We start from the raw sequence: 18,648 nt of genomic DNA, 5'->3' as shown, positions 1-18,648 counted from the left end.
CGCTATCAGCGCCCCAAGCTGGCCTCGGGGTCTCAGACCTCAGTGCCGGGGTCCCGCTATCACTGCCCCAAGCTGGCCTCGGGGTCTCAGGCCTCAGTGCCGGGGTCCCGCTATCACTGCCCCAAGCTGGCCTTGGGGTCTCAGGCCTCAGTGCCGGGGTCCCGCTATCACTGCCCCAAGCTGGCCTCGGGGTCTCAGGCCTCAGTGCCGGGGTCCTGCTATCACTGCCCCAAGCTGGCCTCGGGGTCTCAGGCCTCAGTGCCGGGGTCCTGCTATCACCGCCTCAAGCTGGCCTCGGGGTCTCAGGCCTCAGTGCTCCCAGCACGTTTCCTGAGACAGAAACACCTCCCGGCTGGGCCACTCCGCTTGTCAGCATTAACTTCTCGGGGTGCTTATAAGATGCTTCAGCAAATAAGTTTAGTCTGTTCTATTTTTATTTTTCTATCTGTATCCTGTAACAATGCAAAAGAACGGCCACAGTTTGTGCAAATACATGCATATGATTACACCATTTATAGATACACAATAAATTGTGAGCGGGCGGTTCGCAGGTCACTCTGCTTTCTCCCAAAGTTGTGAGTCATCCCTTCCCCAGTTTTGTAAAGACCAGGATGCTGGTTCTGACCACCAGACTCCCCTCATACTTAGTCTAGGCTGGGATTTGGGTGGGGAGCTTCCGCCACTCTCCAGGGCCCAGGCTTCACCTTCTATGCACCCACTGCAGCTTCAGGGGTCACCCTTCTGTCTGAAAAGGTTACTGTCACAGTAGCCACCGAAAGGGCTGGGGTGTGTCCACATGCGGCACTCGGGGAGGGGCCCAGCCAGTCTCAGGCATAGATGGGCATCTGGACATCCTCTCCCGGACACGCCAGGGGTCTGAGCAGGTAGCTGTCATGGCGCTGTCACGCCGCATGACCAGTAAACAGCTACTGTAACTCTTGAAATGGTCGCAAGTGCAGCGCTGTAGGCTCAGCCTCCAGGGGTGCCCCGTGGTATGCCCCTCCCCAGGTCCAGTCCGCCCAGCAACCCTGGCCCACCCTCCCTGTGCTGCTTCCAGCCTGATGACCCTCCCTCTCCCTCCTCCCTGGGTGGGAGAAGAAAACTGGCCGGCCTTTTTCCTTTGATTCTAAAAGGCCTGTCTGGGGGGAAAGCATTAAAAACTGTACTCTCATTTTGCCTTTGTTTCCTGTTCCTAGTATAGCGATCTGTTTCTCCTCGAGGCTGCATCACATCTGCCTCCCCACTCCCCCAGGACAGTCCATTCGGGGAAGAGAGAAAAAAGAAGCACCCTCCATCTGTTCCCTCTTCTCCTTTAGAAAGGTGTGCTGGTTGCTCAGTCGTGTCCGACTCTGCGACCACATGGATGTTAGCACGCCAAGCTCCTCTGTCCATGGGATTCTCCAGGCAAGAATACTGGGGTAGGTTGCCATGCCCTCCTCCAGGGGATCTTCCCGACCCAGGGATCGAACCCAGGTTTCCCCCATTGCAGGCAGATTCTTTACCTCTTCTCTAGAATCAGGACCCAATTTTGTTCAGAGAGGAAAAGTGCTTAGTTAAAATACTGTTTCCCAGACTCCCTTGCAGTGGAGCATAGTCTGGCTCACAGTTCTGACCAAGGAGGCCTAAGTACTCACTGAGGTGGGGCTTCCAGGAACTTTCTTTAAAGAGGATTCAGTTAGAGCCCAACTGCACTTTGGGCCCTTCATCCTTTAAGACTTTCCCTCCTGGAACATGAACTTGATAGCTGGAGCTCTAGTAATCATGTTGCAACCCTGAGGACAGAGCAGGATGGACACCCGGAAAGACATAAATTGCTGAAGACACTACAATCCTGCTGTGCCAGCCCCAGGCGTTTACCTCCTGATTTTTAACTAAAGGAGAGAGGAAAAAAAACTTCATTTTTGTCTGAATGACTTCTTACTTGATACATCCTTTTATATAAGATGTTCCTCAAAAAATGAAGCTCCCAAAGTCATTCAAAACAGCACATGTCGTTGAACAGCAGCAGGGGTGCTCAGTTCCGGCTGTGCCTTATTGTCACCTGGTGTGCTTTAAAAATGTCAGGGCCTGGGTCCCCCTCAGAGATCCTTAGGTAAATCGGTCTGGGGCAGAGCCTTACGCAATAGGATTTTTAAAGCTCTCAGGGTGATTATGATGTGCAGCCAGCCACGGGTCCCAAAACTCTGCTGTTCTAGTTTCCAAGGCAAGAATAATTGGTTAATTGATTCCTTCTGCTCTCATTAAACACTAATGGGCACCGTGGTGGACCATGTCCGTAGCCCAGAGGTTTATCAGCATCACCTGCAGGGCTGATTAAAGCACAGGTTGCTGGCCCCGCGCCCAGAGCTTTGGGGCCTGGGGCGGGCTGGAGAATCTGCATTTCTACCAAGCTCCCAGGATGTCAGTGTGGTAGTGAGGGGCCAGAGCAATAAAACCAGGTATCTGTTTTTCGTTCCCAGGCCCTTCCTGCTCTGCCACCCCTCTGGGCCCTGAACGTGCTGCTCTGCTCTGCTCTTGTGCCCTCCTTGGAAAGCAGAACATTAGCTTGCTCCCTCGGAAAGGACTTTTAGGCAGTACCACCCTAGAAGCTTAGGCCAAGACCCTTCCGTCCTCTGAAAAAACCTTCACTGTCTTCCAAGTTTCCACTCAGAGGTCACCTCCTCCAGGAAGTCTTCCTTTCAGCCCCCACATCTGTGCTCCCAGAGGCCTTGGTCCCTCTGTCTCTTTGCACTTGAGTGCAGTTGCCTTGTCGAATCCCTTTTCTCCTAAGACAGAAATAAAGCTTTCTCTCTCTCTGCCTGGGATTCAGCTGAAGCTCCAATACTTTGGCCACCTGATGTAAAGAGCTGACTCATTGGAAAAGACTCTGATGTTGGGAAAGATTGAGGACAGGAGAAGGGGATGACAGAGGATGAGATGGTTGGATGGCATCAGAGACTCAATGGACATGAGTTTGAGCAAACTCTGGGAGTTGGTGATGGACAGGGAGGCCTGGCGTGCTGCAGTCCATGGGGTTTCAAAGAGTTGGATGTGACCGAGTGACTTAACTGCCCTGGTCTCTGTCTTCCTCACCCTCCAAACACACTTTGCTTTGGGGACGCTTGGCAGAAGTTGCCTTGCTGGCACCCCAAGCCTGCTGCCCTTTCTGCCTCTTGTTCTGAAGTTCCCGGTCCCGGAGTCGTTGCTTAGAACAGTGGTGCTCACCTGGGGGTGATTGTGCCCCCCACTGGGGGCTCTGTGCACCTCTGGAGATGCTTCTGGTTGTCACACCTGGGAGGCTCTGCCGGCCTCTATTGGGTCCAAACCAGGGATGCGGCTCAATGTCCTCCGTCCTTCGGGCAGCTACCAGCAACAGAGAATCCTCTGGCCCAAACGGTCAGTAGTGCCGAGGCTGAGAGACCCTTCCCTTCTAAGGCCTCCCCGGGAGTGGAGAGGCCCCTCTGCCCTTGGCCCAGTGCTGGGTGGGTTGGTTAGTGCCGGTCAGTCTGTAACACAACAGTTCCTGGGGGTGGGCTGAAGGGGTCTTCACCAGCACAGCTGAGAATCCTCAGGCTGGTGACGGTGGGGATGACGGCAGTCATTCTGAGCTGAGGCCGGAGGTGCATGAGGCAGGCCCTCCCGGGCTCAGGGGCAGCTGAGCAGAGCTGGCACCTCGGAGACGGAGGGACAGTGCCGTCTTTGTAGGAGAGCTGCTGGGAAGGAGAAGCCTCACAGAGCCGAGGAACTGGCAGAGACGGTCTCAGGAAGGACCATGCCTGGGCATCCTCGGGAACCAAAGCCTCTGCCCCATCGCTGCGAGGCCTCAGCTCAGTGGCTCTGGGAAATGGGCAGGAACCCTGGCAGGAAATGGATCCCGGGCGGGGCGAGCTCACAAAGAAGTGCCCTGAAGTTCTGCCAGATCCTGGCTGGCAGCTCTTTTCAGAAGAGCTTCTCTGACCCACGTCGCGTTGTGTGGGGCTCAGAGCAGCGCTCCTCGCCACTCAGAAGAAATCAGCCTCTGTGGGGCCGCCCCCAGAGGGCCCAGGGGCCTCAGAGGAGGCTGTGGTTTGTCTCCAAGATTTCAGAGTGTAGTGTAGAAGGTAGGATCCCTCCAGAGATGCAGAGAGAATGTCCCAGTAGAACCAGCTGAGCACTAAGAACACACGTGTCTATCACAAGATACTGGAGAGCAGAAGGGTGCCCACAGGAGGGCCTGAAGCGCAGACTAGAGGGCTTGGTGTATGCTTAGGCGAATGACTATTGCTTCAAGTCAGAGCTCCTTAGCCCTCCAAGGGTCAAGGACCCTCGTGACGGTTGGATGACAGCTCTGGACCCTCTCCGTAGGAAAGTGCATCTATGCATAAAAGGTCATTGTCAGCTTCGAGGGACTGGAGGATCACTCTAGCTGCATCCCTGGACTCAGGATTTAATGCATCCATCCTCAGGACCAGAGAAGTGCCAGCATCTCAGGCTGGCATCTGGCATGAGATAGCCACAGAGCAGATGTTCAGATGATTAAAGACAAGGTGTTTGGCAGGAAAAGAGGCCAGTGGATGAGAGAGACAGGCAGCCGCATAATTGTAACAGTATGGATATTGGCCAAAATGAAATATTGATTAGCAATTATATGGTCCAGTGAGTGGGGACAGGTCCCTGGAGCCAGGCATGCAATTCTTGGCTTTACCAAGTATTTATGTAGCCAACAAATATTTATCACAAACCCACTGTGTATGAGCTGAGGATACAACAAAGTTCCTGTCCTTATGTGCCTGACCTTCCAGGCTGGACACGGAAAATAAACAAGTCAGGTGGTGAAGAGCGTTACAGCGAGGGGGGAAGGCTTCACTGAAATGACAGCTTTGAGCAGATACAAGAAGAGTGTGAAGGAGTGAAGTGTGCGCGTGTCTGGGAGAAAGGTTCTGGACAGGAAGCAGCAGGTACACATGTCCTGGGGCAGAAGCACACTTGGCACGTTTGAGGATCAGCAAGCTGGTGGGTGTGCCGTGAAGTGAGCAAGAGGGAGAGCAGGAGGAGATGGGGTCTGTCTGCAAGGGAGGTATGGGATCTTTGGGTTTTGTTCTCAGTGGGATGAGAAGCCATTAAAGGATCGTGAGCAGGGAAGTAACATGATCTCATTTAGGTTTTTAAAATTGAGTGCCAGTGGAGAAAGTGAATGGGCATGGTAAACATTCTCGTGATAATATTAATAGTCATATTCTCTTGCTTTGTCAGATAAGTTATTCACTCTTCCTCGATCTTGATATGGGGTCAGCAAACTCTCTCTGTAAATGGTCAGATAGTAAATATTTTAGGCTTTGTGGACCATATGGCCTCTGCCATCTCTACTCTGCTCTGCCTTTGGAGCTTGAAAACAGCCATCGGCAGCAGGTAAATGAATGACCCTGGCCATGTTCTAGGGGATGAGCCATCCCAACCTGCCTGGGACAGAGGGGTTTTCCGGAATCTAAGAGTCGCCTCTTTCTTAGCTCAGCTGAGATAATGTGAGCAAGCGGGGATGGCTGGCGAATTCCAAGAAACCTTTGTGAATGCTGAAATTTGCATTCTGTGTATATTTTACATATCATGAAATAATATTCTTTTAATCTTTTCCCCAATACTTAAAAAAACATAAAAGCCATGCTTCGCTCACACAAAAACAGTCTGCGTTTGACCCACAGGCTGTAGGCTGGCAACCCCTGGCCTTGAGGACCCATCAGTGACGGGCACGACCAGGCACACCTGCCCTTCTGTGTTCCCCCTCCATCGGGCCGCCAGGGATCCCAGCCCCTGCCCACCTCTCTAGCCCCATCCCCTGCAGGTCCCCATGTTCCTGCCGCACCAGCTGGCTTCAGGGTCTTTGTTTATTCCAGACTCCATTCCGCTTGAAGACTTGACACGTGCCGCCCCCTTTTCCTGAGAATTCTTCCCCTACCTTTTCATCTGGAGAAGGAATAGCTCCTGCTCAGAGTGAAAGTTACATACTACTCTCTGCTTTAGACTCTCTCATTCACACGCCGTTTGTTTTTTCTGCCCCCAGGTTGACCAGCAGCCTGTGTCCCGGGCTGGAGTCAAAGACGCTCCAGTAGGAATACAACCAGTTTTCTGGCTCAGGAATCCAAACTGAGATATGGGAAAGGAGAAGTCACTTCGTAGCATAAGAGGAAATTGAAAAGATGCCCCATGGAGGCAGGCAAGCAGAAACCACGAAGTGGTAGGGCCGTGAGACCCCAGAGAAGCAGAACATAGGTGTAAGCAGTAGTTATGGTTGAGCAGAAGCTGGAGGCGAGGATGGAGGCAGAAAAGGCAGCAGGCAGAGCAGCCGTTACAATGGCTGAGACTTGATTCATAGCTGCAGCCTGCGGGGCGACCAGACTCGCCAGGCTCTGGGGTACTCTTGAATCCTGACTATCTTTCCACTCTCTGCAAGGCCTTGCCTTATGACTGTTTGGGGCTTCCGTGTGATTCCTGTCCTCTGACCACCATGTAGCCCCTTCCAAAACAGCTCTCCCCAGCGCAGCGCCTTACACATAGCAGGTATGTGTGTGATGTGAAATGTGTAAGAATCTCATCACTTGAGGTGATCTAAGGAAAAACCGCTTCCTGCAATCAGAACTTCCTGCCACACCACTTACATTCTGAGGTCATGATCTGTATCCACTTTCTTGGGGATGAATGTAGGGCTCTTTCCATGTCTTCCACTGTTCAGCACATCAGTCGCTGTAATTGCTGAGCAAAGGATCCTACCTGGAAGAGCCTGAGCTCGTGGAGGGACATGGGCGCGTCTGTACTCAGTCATGTCTGATTCTTTGCAACCCCATGGACTGCAGCCCACTAGGCTCCTTTGCCCTGAGATTTCCCAAGCAAGAATACTGGAGTGAGTTGCATGTCTTTCTCCAGGGGACTTCCCAACCGAGGGATCTTACCTGGGTCTCTTGCATCCCCTGCATTGGCAGGTTGAGTCTTTACCACTGAGCCACCTGTGGAGCCCAGAAAAAATCTTGGGTACAGGTTGGTAGGGCACTGGGAGGGGGACCCTAAATACAGCAGCTGCCCATCCAAAGGGTGGGTGAGAATCTCTCACTTCTTTGTATCCAGCAGTTATTAAGAGCCAAGTGGGAGACAGAACATGCTGTCCGGAAGACAGGCAGCCTTAAGAAATGAGAAGGACTTTAATTGGCTCTTAACTGGGCTAAATGTGCCAGGAAAGTGAAGAGACTGGTTCTCCAGGTGGAATAAGATTAGTTCTCATCTGGCATGTTTAATGGGTCAGCAGACACTCAATCAAAGAAGCTCTTCCACTCCTCTCCCTCTCTGCCGCAAGCCTTTGAAAACTCATTTTATCAAAATTAAAGCTAGATTCTGCTGTCAGCTGCTGCTGCTAAGTCGCTTCAGTTGTGTCCGACTCTGTACGACCCCATAGATGGCAGCCCAGCAGGCTCCCCTGTCCCTGGGATTCTCCATGCAAGAAAGTGAAGTCCCTTGGTGGTGTCCGACTCCTAGCGACCCCATGGACTGCAGCCCACCAGGCTCCTCCGTCCATGAGATTTTCCAGGCAAGAGCACTGGAGTGGGTCACCACTGCCTTCTCCTATGCAATCACTTTGTCACATTAAATAACAATGTGCTTGGACACAGTCAGGTATCCTGTGGTCTCACATGAAGTGATAGGCAGCAATATCCCCAGAGAAGAAGCTTCAATAAATGGTCTGAGAAATGGACAATTCATGGAGATTAAGGCAAAGGAATGGTATCAGAGGGGAGGAGAAGGTGGAAGGAAGGGAACTTCCAAAAACATCAGAGACGGTCACAGCTCCATTGTCATAATCCAGAAACACTCCAATCCTACCTGGAGGCCTTTTCACAAACTGAACTAAGGGTGGGGAGGTGGTGGACAGAACATACCTTTGTAGAATATAGAAAAAATGCTTCTTCAGCACCAATACTGATGCTGGTATCACTTGTCAAGATGCTTTTACAGACCCGCAGAACCCAGCTGAGGACTGTGTCACGTCCAGCTCCCAGTAATGCTTTACGGAGGTGAAGGCCCAAGCCCCCCCAGGACATGGCACACGCCGCCCCCCACCCCTGGGACTGTCTGGACACGCGGGGTGGTCATCCTCAGACATCACACTTGCATCATCGAGGATCGCATGGTGAACGGTCGCTGTCCGACTCAGAACATTATTCACACTGAAGGTGTTCGGCACGTGCAGGAATGCAGAGACGGGCCAGGAAGGCAGCTCTGGGTTCACGGGCTGCGGCTTCTGCATCCGTGCCACGTCAGTTTCCAGCGCATTTTCCAAGCCCTGGAGCAGCTCCGTGTCCAGCTTGCGGCACATCCCATTAGCTCTCTGTACATTTCTTTCAGCCTCTCTCTCTGAGTCGTCCTGAACACACTCCCCTTGAGTTACAGACAAATGTCCTTAGCTTCTTTCTTCAGGGCCTCCAGAGGCAGCTGCTGCTCCTCCTGGAGCAAAATGTATATCCTCTGGTATCAAGCTGTAATCCTGAGCTTCCTTAAGGCTACATATTCCTTAAATGACTGAATTTTTCCAGCTTCCTGGTTCAGAATTTGCATTTCTTCTCTCATTTTCTGTAAAGAGCCCATTCTCTCCAGAAGTTTCTCCCGGGATTCCTCGGCAGCTCTGTGTATCGGCCTGTGGCTGCGAGCTGCGTGCTCGGGGCGTTCAGAGCAGGGTCTGGCCAGCCTCACAGAAGAAGCCTTTGGCTTCCTAGTATGTTACACAGACCTGCTCCTCAGAGCTGGGGTTGTGGTCAGCTCTAGCCTGCCAGCAAAGGCTCAGACAGGGACGGCAGAAGTTGTGCCCACAGCTTATGGAGACGGGGTCCAGGAAATAGTTCATGCGGATGGAGCAGGTGACTCCTTTCTGAGCCAGCTCCTAATGAATTAATTTGGAATACTCGGGTAATGAAATCCTTGCCAACCTCAGCGGTTGTGATGGGCAGGGACAAGTGCTGCCTGTAGGGGGCAGTATTGCAAGAAGAGAGCGGTCCCGGGCTCAGAGAGCTGGGAACGCGAGACGCTCCCCTGAGCTCTTTAGTCGGAGGTCTTCGCACTGGCATTCTAGAAAGGAAGGAAACGCCCCAGTTGAATGCGATTTTAAAGGAATTTTGCCTAGCTCCCGCAAAATTTAAAATTCTTCACATACACGTGCACTATAAATACACATATACAAGCACGCATGGGTGTGCGCACAGACACACACGCCCCTGCCAAATAGTAAAACGTGTTCCTTTCACTTAAAAGGTGGCCTTTTTTCTGAGGCTGTTTGGCTGTACTTTTGAGAGGGGAACGCCCCCCCAGATAAATCCCAGGTTCGTAGTTCCACTGCTTTCTGGGGAACTGCCGGGAAACGCTTTGGAGGCAAAAGGTAACCCAACCTCTGTCAAGCTGAAAACTTCTACACTTCACTCGTCAAGGTCACGACTGAAATTCTCTTTAATCGGGTGGCTGCCTGAAGACCCCGAGTGCTGTTTACCCTTATCCATGCCTTTCTCTCACACCACGGATGGCGATTCGTCCCTCTTCCCCGCCCCGCCCCGGTATCCCTTCTATTTCCTTGAGTCTGACAGAGTCTGCAGTTCAGCTCTGCCCTCATTTGGCTGCATTCTCACTAGACCGCCTAGTCTACACTCCATACCCTGGGAGACTACCTCGGCTCTGCCTCAGTGACCGGCTTGGCGCCTGACGTGTAGTAGGAACACACGGTTGATGCTGGCTGAATGAGTGTCTTCATCTTGGAATCCCACGCAGAGTGTTTAAATATTCTAAGTATATGATACATGCGTCACAAACCTTTTTTTTTCTTTCCCAGAACTCATAGTGACCTGCTTTCTAAATTAGGCTATCTTATGAGCGGACCCTTGGGAATGAATTTCAGTAGCCATCCACATTGGTGAGCTTCTGTGCAGTTTGCAACCTCCTTTTCCTTCAGAAAGCCAGAAGGAAGTTGAATATTCAAGGGAAGACAGTGGATGCCCCCACCAGTCTTCCTCCCCACAGGCCCTAGGGGCGCCCACCATGGCTTTGCCCCCAGTGGCTTCCTTGAGCCCCTGCCAAAGGAGGGGGAATGGACGGGCAGATGGGCGTCTGACTGCTGGCCTCGGGCTGGCTCTTCACGACAGGGAAAGAGGCAGGGGTGCTGTGACAGGCACCCAGGCTGCATCGTGAAAGAACCAACTCACAGCTCACCGAGCTCCTGTGACAACTGTTCTTCATGCATGTAACTGAAGAGCGCTGGAATCCAGCCCCCAACTCCTCCTCGGGCCCTGCAGCAGATCCCGAGCTGCCCCTGAAGCTGGCGCGTGGAGTAAGGAGAGCCAGACCTTTCCCTCGCAGCCCTGCCACCCAACCGAACAAATCGCCCTGGACCTACAACCTGTTGGCAAGCAGCCTCATCAAAATACATGAGTGATTATTCTCCCAACAGTAACTAAAATATATATATAAAACCGCAAACATTCAGGGGTTTTCCATCTGAAAAGACATGGAGGGCATAACTAAAGTCTGTGGTGCCCTGTCTGGGGCTCCGTGACGGTATCTGGTGCCCCAAGGCCTCTGTGCCTTCATTTGGGTGACTACCCAACAACTCCTGGATGGAGAGCAGCTAGGGAAAGGGATGGGGCCTTTTTCCCTGTGTCCCCAGAGCCCAGGACAATACCAGACACACAGTCACCGCACAAGCCTTGTCTGTCCAGGGAATGGGAAGGATGCAGAGAAAGCGTGTCATCAGACTGTCCTCTGAAGTCTAGAATACCAAACCTGGGAGGGGGGTCTCCTTGAAGCCTGAGGAAGAAAGTTCTCAGATGAACACAAGAGTGGGGGACTTGACGTGGCGTCTCGCGACTCCGTCAGCAAGTGCTGCTTGACTCCCATTCGTGCCCACTCTTGGCAGGTGATACTCAACAGACCACCACGGGGATGAAGCGGCCAGGCCAGCGTCCACCTCGGCCACAGACAGATGGGATGATGGCCTGAGCATATCCCTTAACCTTCTGGGCTTCCATTTACTCATGGAAACAAAGAGGAAATGGGTTTCTAGTTCTAAAATATACTGTCTTCTGATTCAAGGAAGTAACCAAGCAGAAAACATAGATTTAAGAAGCATTGAAAAAGAGTAGAATAGCTATCTATATATGGTAACTCTTATGCCACCTCACAGGCCCTCCTTGGGGCTGGATGGAACACTGGGCAGGCCCTCAGTGGCAACAGGTACGTTCCAGGTACCCACTGTTCTAAGGTGAAAGGATTCGCCTCGCAAAGTACAGGCCTATCTCCTGGGGGAAGAAGACGTCTTAACGTGGCTGCCTGGGCTGTCTGCCCACGTGATTTTAACAGCACTTCCAAGTGAACCCTTTCATCTTGCAAATGACATTCAGAGTCAGTAAGTGTCCCTGGGATGCTTTTTGCAGATAACTAGCAGTAATCATCCCAGTGGGAGCTGGAGAGATGCGAGCTGGGCTGGCGAAGGAGGCTGTGATTAGAGATGTGGGTGTCAGGCTGGAGGAGACGTGGCCTCACTGCGTGTGCTCCTCACGGACCTGCAGGAAGAACGGGTCGCCAGCCCTGAATGCGGCACAAACTCAGGCAGGAATTGCAGTGAGCTGTTATGTGCGACAACCTGGCGGAAAGGACGCAGGTTGTCCTTTTTTGGGGCTCCCTGTTTAATTCCATCTGGGCATAATCTCGAACTTCCCAGGTGGCTCTAGTGGTATAGAACCCACCTGCCAACACGCATGAGAGACACGGGTTCCATCCCTAGATGGGGAAGATCCCCTGGAGGAGGAAATGACAACCCACTCCAGTCTTCTCGCCTGGAGAATCCCATGGACAGAGGAGCCTGGTGGGCTACAGTCCATAGGGTTGCCAAGAGTCAGATACAACTGAAGTGACCTAGCATGCACCCACAAGCAAAACCTCAGGGTGAGTGCGAGTGAGGAGGAACGCATGAGGCCAACCTGAATTGTTGCTGAGCCTGTGAGCGCACTCTGGGGCTGGCAGTGCCTCGTGGTTGGCTGGGTCCCTGTTTGCTGGTCTTTGTCTGAATAGTTTGGCCACCTGCTTCCTGATCCCAAACTACTGCTTAGATGTTCCTTCTCTACCCTTATCTTTGACTTCCCGGCTTCAGGGTTTCGTGATATTTGGCTTTCTCTGCATCTGGAGACCTCACAGGGAAAGATCGTCCTATGACTTACCCCTCCCCTATCTAGGGGCTTCCCACAGATCCCCAAGAAAGCAGACAGGGGCTGAGAATACTGACCCAATACCAGGATGTTAACCCAGCTTCCACGCAGCCTCAGTGGTGAAGCATGTGGCTGTGTGGAATATCCACCAGGTCAAGGAAGGATAATAGCCAAGAGACAGAATCTTAGATTCAGGAGACCCGCGTGAGCTGTACTCGTGTGACCAGACCATTGCAGAACCACGCCCGGTCCCAGTGGATACCGAGTCTCTGTGGATTCCAATCCTGGCAGCTTTGTTCTGCGTTGTCTGGTCAAGTGAAATACTGAGCACTCCTGTAAAGTCGCGCTCTCTGTCTACTCTCCAGAAAAACACACAAAAAAGGTATCAGTGTGTGAATCATTTCGGGGGGTCTGGCTCCCCTCTTGAGTGTGGACAATGTCAGGAGGCAGGAAATGGGAGGGGAAGGAGCTGGGGGTCAGACAGGAAAGGACCCTCCTCTTCTCCGGATGGAAGTCCCTCGGGACCTGTGCTGTGTACACAGGCATGTGTACTGGACTTAAGTGGTCCTTTCCAGCAAGGAACCTGGAACTCTTTGGCAAAGTTTTGTTCATTTGATTCCCTCCCAAAACGTAACTGAAACAATTAGAATAGTCTCAGACAGATCGTGAGCCCATTAATTTAAAAGCCTCCCCAGTGCCTAGGGCAGTGCCTGGCCCACGGTAGCCTCTCAATACGTTTACTTGATGAATGAGGGGTAAATAAATAACTAAATCAGAACTGGCCTCTGATGGTCACTCCAGCCCCTTTCAACTTGGCTAAACCTGGGGGTGGCTTCGTTGCTAAGCTGAATCTGACTCTTGCGACCCCGTGGACTCTAGCTCACCAGACTCTTCTGTTTGTAGGATTTCCCAGGGCCTGGCACTGGAGCGGGTTGCCATTTCCTTCTCCAGGGGTTCTTCCCGACTCAAGGATCAAACCCTCATCTATATTGCAGGCAGATTCTTTACCACTGAGTCACTAGGGAAGCCCCTGATTAAACATATATGTGTTCATTTAGCCAAGTCACAGGAGAGAAGTTTTAGCCCGGCATAGACAGAGCCTACTTTTTGCTTTAAATGCTTCTCACAGAAAGAACATGTTTCAGACCAGGCCACCCGGTTGGCCAAGTGTCCCAGGTGCGACACCGGGTTTAAAATGCTCAGATTAGCTATGACAGCCCATATGTAGTTTATGTAATTTCCTGATGGAAACTCATTGAAACATAAGGAAGAAGGACCTAGCATACAAATTCAGTCGTCAGCCTGGTGACTGAGCAAAGTCAGTAGGAATCAAACATGTTCTAGAATTTCTGAAAGCTCATTTAAGCCATGTACAAGTTTATTGGAAAGCTGTCTTCCTGATGACAAGTAGAAGATCTTCATACCTTCATTCCTCATACCTATAAGCATGTGGTTTACAAACCCTAGATTTAAACCAATTTTAGTTTTCTGCATCAAACATTTTCCTCTCCCTTTCAGCTCAGTAAGCATGGGTTGAACAATTACCACGAGACTAACCTGGCGCTCTGGGGGACGCTGCAATTGTTTTATTGACTTGGGAAAACACAAAGACTCAAAATCAATTAAATTATTTAAAACAACAGCATGAAAAGAGGCAACATTCACAAGACATATTGGTTATGAGCACAAAGGACCAGAATTTCCTCAGCAAGGACACAGGACTGGGAGCGCTGCTCTGAGATGAACTTTCCTGCCCACACCAAGCAGATGTCAGCACCTTCAGGGAGCGGGAAGGATTGCCTAACAGTAGCTATTTAGTGTGATAATGGCGTTTGATAGTTTGGACACAAACACCATTGTCACACTCCACAGCTCTGCTAAGGGAAATGGGTAGCCGTGGAAGTGTTGATTTCACCTCCGTCTTCCACCAGAGTCTCTGAGCATCATCAGAGAATCTTGTCGGTTTCATGGAGAGACCTGAACAAAGCAAAAAAGAGGGATAACAGGTCGGGAACATCTTGAGCATTGGAGAGAAATAAAGATGTTGGACTTGTGGAACAGACACGCTAATAAAGGGATCTGTTGCCTGTGATCTGCGACCACCCGCACCGGGAAGGAAGACTTCCTGCGGAAATGGATGGGAAGTCTGTTTACATCAATTTTCTGAAAGGGCGAAGAGAGAGGAAGAATCCCTAGTGGGACCTGATTTTAGAAAGCAAGTACTTAGTGGAGGGCAACATCATCAATGGTAATAATGCGACTGGAGTCCTGGCTCCCCCCTGCCTCTCTTCCTCACCATCTACCCGAGTCCATCATCAGTAACCGGGGGCAACCTTGCAGTCTGAGAACAGACCTAGCGTTTAGACAAGCTGTGATCCACTCTGTGTGTGGCTGTTGGATACAGAGGCGTTCACAGGGGCTCGGATGTCGGCTCTCACCGCAGTGGTTTCCCATCACAGTAGCGAGTGGGAGATGGTGGTGGGGGGAGAGGAGGAACGTGGAAAGAGAACTATTCCATTGTTGTTAGTAACTCCTTTTCTAGCCAAAGGGGGCCTCCTGTGAATAAATCCCTCCTGGTTTACTTGATTTCCTGTTGAAAACGGTTTCTGCCTGAAATATGCGCTCCTGCCCACAATGGCACGTGAGAGGAAAGGAAGCATTTTATCTAATCCTTTCTTTCCCCCAAATGCTGGAAATGGAAAAGGGTGGAGGCCAGCTTACTCTTTCCCCCAGGATAACTGAGTTTTTAACCAGAGCCTCGCTTTGGGCATAAAATCAACCCATTTATAATAACTGGAAAATGAACCTTTCTGCATATTTTTTTTTCAGTAAAAATGGCCCTTATTCACAGGCAGGCCTTGCAACAGCCCTCTTCAGCCTGGGCTATGTGGCTGTGAGCATACCACGAAAGTCACTCAGCTCCCACGGGGTCAGAATGTTGATCCCTGCCTCTTTTTTTCCTTTCTAGTTTTATCGAAATGTAAAACATATTCATTTTAGGTGTACAACATCAGCACTTTTTTCTCGGTTTTTTTTTTTTTTTTTTTTTACTGTGTTCATGTGCTCATCTTTCCGTTAAGGACTGACCTCCCTTGGTTCCTGTCTGAGACCCCGGATCACCTTTACAGGGTGCTGAGCATTAGCAGAGTCCCACCCAGCCCATGTGAGGTCTGCTCTCTTCAGGGGGAATTCTTCCCCTGGGCACTGTTCCCAGGATTCCCACTGCAGCCCGGCTCTAGAGCTCCCGCTGACCCCGATTGCTACCGCAAAGCCCTGGCATGCTGGCTGCAGCTGCTCATGTGATTAACCATCTCTGGTTTTTCCCCTCTCCTGATGATTAAGCCAGGTTCATCCGCTTTGTCTTTGCCTGAAGGACATAGAACAGAAACCCCTCTTCCTGGTCACTCCAGGGATGTACCAATCATGCTGAGAGGCTGCAGAAATCTTAGCTTGGTTGGAAAGAATCATTCACTAGTGACAAAGGTCCTGGTAGGACACGCTTGGAGGGTTTTCTCCCAGATAGACTCCTGAGGTCATTTCACTTCTCAGAGCCTCCCAGCAATGTCTGACCTCACTCCCCATCTCCAGGTGAGCCCCGTGTGAACCTGCGAAAGACAGAAGGTAGAAGCGTAAACAGGGAAAAGAGAGGAGGCAGTGAATGTGTTAATGGTGTTACCTCCTCTAAATAAACCTCGATTTCTTCAGGAAATTCGTGGCCAGGAAAAAGTCCTCAAATTTGTAGAAAAGATTTTCTTTTTTACCCATTTGTAGAAAGGTTTACCTATCAGGTTGTCCACAGGAGCACTGTTTATAACAATAAAAACTGCAACAACTGTCCAATTATAAGAGAAGTATGACATATTTACAATACATACTAGTCATTTAAGGTGATGTTATAGAAAAATGGTTGTTGACTTGGAAAGAGATTCAGTGAAGAAGTAGTTTGTAAAACCATTTCAAATGCCCTTTTTGTGAAAACTGGTATATATGCCTGGGGCAAACATATCAACTATTAACCCTGGCTATGCCAGAGTGGTGGAATTACAGTGCGGTTTTGTTTCTCCTTTTGGGTCTCTGCATTTATTAATTCTACAATGAATGTAATGCTTTTGTAATGAGAAAAATAATTAGAATGTAAACATCTTTAAGAACCGTTTTTGGGGGGGAGCGTGGATTCCCTAATAAAAATTCCTTATTGCAAAACATTCCCCTGAAAATCGGGAGGTTAGAATTCACCCTCTTCCTACTCTGCTTGCCAACAAGCATGAGAAGTTAGCACTTCGCTGAGAGATGGAGCTGCAGGCTAGTTTCCTAGCAATTATTAGCAAAACGCTTTATTATACAGTATAACTGTTTTAGGTATTATGGCATCAATCAAACACCTTTATTGAGTGCCTATTATGTTCTTAGCCTTGTGAACAGTTTTAAATGCTTTGGCAGGAGTGGTTGAATTCTGTCCACCTGCAAAGTAGTTTAAATGGGCAAGTCGAATGTTCTCATTTTTTTTCAAATGCCATCCAATCATATGTCACCGATAAAAAAAAAAATTGCAAGTGGTTAATGCCAGGATCTACTTTGATATAGTTTTTAAAATTTACGTAGTCACTTCTCATTCTGCAGGTTTAAAAAAAACTTTCATATTTTCAAATTTAACCCCTGAACTTAAATAGCACCAGTTAATGAAAAACTGAAAGTAGTTTATAAACTGGTTGGGAAATCATTACACCTGCTATTTCCTGTGAAAAAAATGAATCCTTAAAGGCAAAGGGGCTGGAAATTAATTCAGGGTGATGCATCCGCATGCCAGCAGTTTTTTCACAGCTAGTAAAGGCCTTGGGGGATCTTGTTAAATTTCTCTCCTCTGATCTCAGCTCTCTAAATCTCCCACCATCTCTCCTTGAGCCTTACTTCCTGAGATTTCCTGAGAGAAGCTGAATCCCAGGCATTCCTAAACGGCTGTTCATTAAAATGAAATTTCTGAGCCGTGTCTTTGGCTCCCCTCCCTGTCCTTCCCAACCTGGACAGAATCTCTAGATGTTTCTCGTTGCTGTGGTCAATGCAGATTGCCGTTTTCCTATTGAGCTCGAGGATATGAAAATCGGGAGAGACTGGATTTTGCTCCTCTTTTAAAGTCGAGGGCTTCTTTTCCTAAGCGGGGAACAGGCAGGAAGGGGAGGAGTTTGTTGAGAAGGCGGCCTTCACAAAGCTTGATCCTCTGGTGAATTCACCAGTCTGTAAGTATTCTGAGTGCATCCCAGCTCCCTGAAAGATGTCTTGGACTTGCAAGTACCCAGAATATCACAAAGCTCTCTGTGCTCCTTGGGTCAGGTCGGGGCATGAGCAACCTGGCCTGCTTTCGCAGGTCATTTCCTAGGGTCTGAGAACCTTCCAGGGCCAACTCCAGAGGGCTGAGAAAACAGTGCTTTGGGGACCACGCCGTGCCTGTTTGTCGCAAACCTACCCCTTCAGCACCTAAAAGAGATCCTTAAAAAGCAAGTGAGACACGGAGATGCGCTTTTTAAAATCCCACATTCGCATTGCCTGTCATTTCAAATAGATGTATTAAACACATCAATTTGAGTCTTGTAGGCTATTATAGTCTAGAAGACAAAAGAAGTCAATAACATATGCCTGAGTCTTGTCATTCTGAAAGCACATGGAAATTTAAAAATAGAACGTTCTTTTCAATAGAGGGCAAGGAAGGATTTCTTTTTTCACTGAAATCTACCTTTTGTTCAGTTGTTCAGTCACGTCCGACTCTTTGCGACCCCGTGGACTGCAGCACGCCAGGCTTCCCTGTCCTTCACCATCTCCCAGGGTTTGCTGAAACTCACATTCACTGGGTTGGTGATGCCCTCAAAGCATCTGGTCGTCTGTCACCCTTCTCCTCCTGCCCTCTCCTGCCTGAAATCAGGGGAATCTGGAAAGCTTATGCATGTATCTATTATGCCTGCTATCACCAGAGGTGAAGAGAAAATCACTGGGCATATTCTCAACCAAGTTGGGGGTCTCGGTAGACTTTTTTTTTTTAACATTTTTTGGCTGCACTGGGTCTCAGGGGCAGCATGTGGGATCTAGTTCCCTGACCAGGGATCGATCCCTAGTCCCCTGTACTGGGAGCTCTGAGTCCTGGCCGCTGGGCCACCGGGGAAGTCCCTCAGTAGACTCTTTTTATTTTTTTTATTTTTTTATTTTTTTTAATTTTAGTTTTTTATTTTTTAAATTTTAAAATCTTTAATTCTTACATGCATTCCCAAAGTAGACTCTTTTTAAAGAGAACTGCTGAGGTCTGGGGATTCCTAGGAACCAGTGTCATTTCTATGCAGGTGCCCAGCTAATCCCAGTGCTGTCCAGGGAACAATCCTAGTTGGACAGAGGAAGAACTCCAACATTGGAGTTTTAGAAGAACAAAATATGGGGAGCCTTGCGGTCATGCTTGCTCTGAAAGAAGGGAAAGGGGAGGGTT

General features: G+C 49.9%; 1 pseudogene; it reads right to left on the bottom strand.

Moving 5' to 3' along the window:
* Positions 1 to 416: 416 nt before the first annotated feature.
* Positions 417 to 18,648, bottom strand: part of LOC105604559 (putative tripartite motif-containing protein 64B) — a 37,711-nt pseudogene continuing 19,479 nt past the window's right edge.

The sequence above is a fragment of the Ovis aries genome, chromosome 23 (assembly GCF_016772045.2).
Source record: "Ovis aries strain OAR_USU_Benz2616 breed Rambouillet chromosome 23, ARS-UI_Ramb_v3.0, whole genome shotgun sequence".
Classification (NCBI taxonomy): Eukaryota; Metazoa; Chordata; class Mammalia; order Artiodactyla; family Bovidae; genus Ovis; species Ovis aries.
The sequence above is the reverse complement of the archived record's forward strand: the minus strand, read 5'-3'. Positions and strand labels throughout refer to the sequence as shown.